Below are 6006 nucleotides of genomic sequence, written 5' to 3'. Positions count from 1 at the left end.
AAGCTTCACCCCAGGCTCTAAGCCCTCCTTCCCCGCCGCTGGCAAAAATAGCCACTGCTTCTCCCCCTGACTGGCGACAGACAGCCTCGAGGCAGGGTCCCTGAAGGGGAGGACCTATACTCTCACACAAGGTCTAGTCTCTCATCGTGTTTTGTGGGTGCACAGGGTTGGAAAGATGATGGGGAGCCCAGTCTCACTGGTGTTATTTGCTTGGCCAGCTCAGGCAGACCAAAATGAAAGGTCTGTATTTTCTAGGCTGTGGCCTCAAGCCCCAGATTAGGCACTGGGAAGCATTAAATGTGTGTCGCATGAGAGTTCTGGCTTTGGCATCAGAAAAACCTGGATTCAAATCCCAGCTCTGCCTCTTTCTAGTTGTTTCACCTTGGGCAAGGCATATTTCCTCATTGGTAAAAAGGGGGTTTTTGTATGTACTGAGATAATGCATATGAAAACTTTCGGTGCAGTGCTTGGGACGTATTTCTTCCTCCTTAATAGAAATAATAATTATTATTAAAGGTGTCAGTGATGACCTCAAGTATCTTAGCCATGGAACTCATAATCATCCTGAATTCATAAACATCCTAGAGGGCACGGAGCCTGGGCTCTGGCCCTCAGCATTCTACCATCCCGTTGCTCCATTGAAACCCTCCCCGCTCTCCGTAGCCACCTGTAATTCTACAACTCATCACAACTCTGTGATCCCAGAGCGGTCCTTGTAGTTTCTGGTCTCCTTGCCCTTTCTCCACCATGGATCATATGACCTCTAAAGGCTCCATCTGATTTTGAAAGTCTTTGACTAGTTTCCTAGGGTCTCCTTGGGACAGTCAAGTACTTTGTGTACAAGATTATGACCTTATCCAAAGGTCAACAAAGAAGAGGAATGTGAGATTTTAGGATGTTAGAATACACTGAAAGAATAGCATGCTCTCCTCACGTGCCTACAACGCCTGTTCAATGTCTTATTTACATATAGTAACTAAGATTAACTGAGTGCCAGGATGGGTTAGGCTCTGTTCTAACTGCTTTGAACAGACTAATTTATTTAATCTGTTAACAAGATAACCGATCTTGTTTGCAAACCTATAAAGTACGGATAATATAAATTCCATTTTAAAATTTAGGAAACTGGGGCATAGGGAGGTTACTAACCCAAGCTAGTAAGACAGGGTTTCATTTCAGACAATCTGGCTCTAGGGCCTGCACTCTTCACTGCTGTATGACACTGCACTGAAGCCCAAAGAGTGAAGGAGACTGCCCAAAGTCACACAGTAATTTACGCAATGATCTCTGACCATTAAGCCACTCGGAGAGTCAGATTGCAGGCAAAAGTAAGCCAGAGGTTAAAATAGCCTGGCCTCTCCCATTCTTACATCCTCCTTCCAGCCCCCAAATCCTATGGGCTATTTATTTAAAGCCGAGAGACCTAGGGTGTGGCCTTATGGGTAAGTGGCAAGGCTGGCCTGGTTGGGTTGGCCCCACAGTGGTCAGCCCTCCTTAAAGGGAAGCCTGGCTGCCTCTCCCACCCACCCACACAACAGAAGCACAATCAGACAGGGTGGAAGTGCCCGGGGTGGAGGTGGGGGCAGGACTGGAGCAGGAAAATAGAAAGGGAAAAGGGCAGAGGCCAGGATTAGGGAGGAGGGATGGCGTGGAGGGGAAAAGGGAAAGACAAACACGTTTAAACACACAGTGTGTGTGCCAAACACAATGCTAGGCATCTTCCCATACAGCCTGTGTGGAGGACCCCATTGTTACCTCCATTTTTTTTTCTTTACAAGAGAGGAAGTTGAGACTCAGAGGGATAAATTACCTGCCCAAAGTTATGAGGTGTGTCTACTTTGAAAATTTATCCCCTTTCCTTTATATAAAAAAGGAGAGGAGTGACAAGAGAAAAGAAAGGAGGCGAGCCATAGTGTGGAGAAGGGAGAAGCAGGTGAGGGGTGGGAGACGGGCACTCCTCCTGGGAGGGCAACGGGCCCAGAGTTGTCCTTGTATCCCAGAAGGCTTGCTGGGCAAATGTTTATGAGAAACCTCAATATTTGGGACCATGACCTCCCAGCCTGTCTGTCCCTGCCCCGTGACTGCTCCTGGATAAAACAGCCTGTTTATTAACCCCAGGACACTGGCTACTCTGCCTCTTAGCTTTATCTCCTGGGATGGGCAGGCTTGGAGAGCAGGCAGTGCCTGGCCAAGAATTTCCCGACTGGGTGGTGTGGCTGCTGGGAACTCGATGACCATTATAGAGCTGGGCCAAAAGGGGCCACAGAGAGCACACATTCTGTCTGTGTCCACTCCTTGCCTACTTGCTCAAGACTGCATAGTGGGTTAATGGGCCCTACAAGCCTTTGACCCAAATGGCTGCCCCTTTAAGGGAATGAAAGCTTGATTCCTCATTATTTTCCCAAATGACCTCCACCATAAGAGCACTGCGGTGAAATCAAATGAAATAAACCATGGCTATCAAGGCATTGGGCAAACTGAAGCCCCCTGAGCACCCGAGGCGTTGTCCCCTCGTCCAGTCCCTCCATGCCACCTTCATTCAATCCCTTAGGACAAACTTGCATCATAAGACACACACATTTACCCACCCCACTCTTACCACCACTCACCACGTCTCAGCTGTGAATGACAGTTACAATAGCATTGACCTATTTGGTTGGGGGAAGTTTGGCCCAGTGCCTGGCACCTCTATGTGCTCAATCACTGTTAGCTGCATCTATTCCACGTGTCCTGGCCTCTCACAGCAACGCTCTTACAAGGGGCCTAGACTGGGAATATATCTGAATGGGAGACAAGCAACAAGGCAGGTATTTGCTGTGGCTGGAATGGGAGGAAGTGAGTATCATAGGCAATTTGAAGGATTAGAATGAGGACACCAAAAACCACCACTGTGGAATTTCTGGCAAAGGTATGGTATGTCCAAACACAAGAATCAGATGAAAAGTTTTAGGATATTTACAACTCAGAACAGAGCAAACACAGTCTCATTCCAGGGCAAGTTGTGGGGCATGGTGACCTTTCAAGGACACAGGAGTTTGTGGCTATAATTGAAAGGTGTTAAAAACTAACTGAGCCCACAGGGCTCATCCAGCTGGCTTCCTCTGCAGGGCTGGTGAGTGCAGTGGACCCCCCCTCCACCTTGTACTTCCAGAAACTTCTCCCAGTGTTCACAATAATATTGCCCTACCGCAGAGTCTTGGAATATGTCCCTCTCTTCCATTCTCTCTTCTTCCTGTTGAATCTCTATGTATTTTAATAGTTTGAGAGTTTTTATTCACCTAAATAATACATGATTGTATTCTTGTAAGATTAAAACTTGACAACTAAAGCTAAAATCCCTTTTCACCCCTCTGCTCTCCATTTTTCCCCCACAACTCTTCTCCTTTAGCATAATTTGCAGTGTGCTTATCCTTCCAGAATTTTCTCTCCAAACATACACCATTTAAAATAGGTGACAGCACATTTTTGAACTTTTTTCTTCTTTTTTCATAAGTAGTATTACACATATTGTGCTGCTCACCACTGTATGTTTTAGGGATCTGTCCATGTTCGTATTTTTAATCTACTTAATTTTTCACTGTGGCACCATGTGGATGTTTTATGGTTTATTTACTCATTCCTCCCTCACCCAGCCTTTCACTGCTGCAAACCATGCCTCTGGGAATAGCCTTCATATACCGTCTTGTGCACATGTGGTTTTATTTCTCTAGGATAGAACTTTGGAAGCGGAATTACAGGTTATTTTTTAGTGCATGCAGACCCAGGAAAAGGTCCCAGGACTGAAAATCTACCTCTGTAAGCAAAGGGCAGGGAAAGACCAAAGAAAGAGGCTGGCCACTTCAGTCTGGCAATTAATAGAGTTTATTGAGGGAATCTTACACAGGAGGCATGTTTTGGGTGGCGGCAAGACAAATTGATCCCTGCATTGTTCAGCAGGCACCAAAGAACTATACAGAGTAAAAGGGGGATATTCACGGGTACTACCACGTGAATGCTACCAGGTATGGGAAATTGCTTTACATGCTTGACCAGGTCAGGATAATGGCCTGTTCCAGGAACTAGCGTGTACCAGGAGGAAGGGGAGGGGTGCTGGTTTATGCCAGAACAGGCATCGATTACTATCAAACAGTCTCCCAGGGGCCATTGCAGTAAGCAACCTCCGTTCTGACCCAAGTCCAGCTCACGGGTCAGGCAGTGGTCAGGTCTTAGAGCCATCTCTTCTCAACAGTTATCCCCTGCTCAAGTATAGATTGTCCCTGGTCTGCTCCAGGGGTCGTTTCTTCTGATTCTAAGGTACCACATCTAAATCACCAGCTTGCTATTTCTAACTCCCTACTGAGCATCTCTACCCTGAGGTCCTCGGTCAGGTTCCTCAGTCTCATATAAGAAAAGTGACCTCATCTTTTCTCTCCCCTCAGCCCCTCTCCTGATGTACACTCCTACATCCTCCCAGTTGCTCAAACATGGAAATCTTAACCATAGTTCTCTCCCCCCACCCATATCTAATGAGATGTCAAATCTTGTGGATTTTATCTCACTAATGTCTTTCAGTTCTCATTCCTTCTTATCTTTAGCCAGGATTATTTTAACAGTCCTTTAACTAATCTCCTTGCTCTCTTATGCAATGCACCAAAGTAATCTTCATAAAGCACAGGTTATGTCATTCTCTGATTAACACCCCTCACCCCCCAAATAGAAAATACAGTAGGATTTTCTTGACTTGCTATTCACAGACTTCTGCAATCTGGCTCAGTTTTCTCCCTATAGTTTTTAATCTCTTTAGTTTCTTCCTCTTTCACACTCCAGGCACACTGATCCCCTTGTATTCCCAAATGTGCCAGTACTTCTTGCCTCTAAGACTTTGTTTCTGTGTTTCCTCTTCTAGGAGTCTCTCTCTGAGCTCTGCCTGTTGAAGGTCTACCATCCCTGTAGGTCATGCCAAACAGACATTAAGGATGTGGGTTGCAGTGTTCTGCCAGTTTCTTAATCTCTCTGACCACCAACTTTCTCCTCTGTAAAAAGGATATACTATCTCGTCGGTTAATGTGGCTGTGCATATAAAGCACTTAGCACAGTGCCTTTTACAGAGTAAATGCTAAGTCAACCGTAGCTCTTATTGTTGTCAGGCCTCTTATATAAAGCCGTGCTCAGCCTCGTTGTCCAAGAGTCTTTCCTGCCTTCCTGATCTCGCTCTAGTCTGGTGGGCATTTAGTCATTCAGTTATTTTTAGGTATAAGTCTGTCCTCACACTCCTGTCCCACGGAGGGGCAGGGATCCTCTTGTTTATTTCTGAATAGTATCCCAACACAGTGCCTAGAAGTGAGTTGAGTGTGGGGCGACTATCTTACTGCGGTCAACTTGGGAAGTGCGGTGAATGAAGAGGGCCGGCTATGTGGAATCAGAAGACTGCTTTGCATTCCACCGTGGCACTCACTGGTTGGTGAGCATTTGTCCACATCGCCTGCTCTCCCCACACCCAGGTTCCTTATGAATAAAAAGGGGAAATTATTAGTATCTGCTCCCAAGGTTGGGGTGAGCTGACGTATGCAAGAACTTTCTAGTTTGGGGTTTTTTTGTTTTGTTTTGTTTTGTTTTTAATCTTAGCTTGTCTTCTCACGATAGCCTGCTTCCCCCTTGTGGATAAAATTCAAATTGCATATTAAAATCAGTCTGTAAATAATGTAGGAGCCAGAGTTTTATCTTAGCATTGTTTATGTTACTGAAAAATTGAAAGCAAACCAGGTCTCCAAATAGTCTTCATACTGTCTCCTCCAGGTGGATCGTGCTTAAATTTTCATACGCTTAAGTCTTCCTGTTCCTGCCAACTCTGTCTTTTTCCATCATGTGAAAACAGATTTATGGAGCTATAGTTCAAGTAAATCCATCCATTTAAAGTGTACAATTCAATGGTTTCAGTATATTCACAAATATGTGTAACCATTACCCAGTCAATATTAGAATATCCTTTTCATTACTTCAGAAAGACATCTATACCCTTTAGCCAGC

Source organism: Rhinolophus hipposideros, assembly GCF_964194185.1.
Source record: "Rhinolophus hipposideros genome assembly, chromosome: 23".
Taxonomy (NCBI): Eukaryota; Metazoa; Chordata; class Mammalia; order Chiroptera; family Rhinolophidae; genus Rhinolophus; species Rhinolophus hipposideros.
This window is presented reverse-complemented; position numbering follows the sequence as displayed.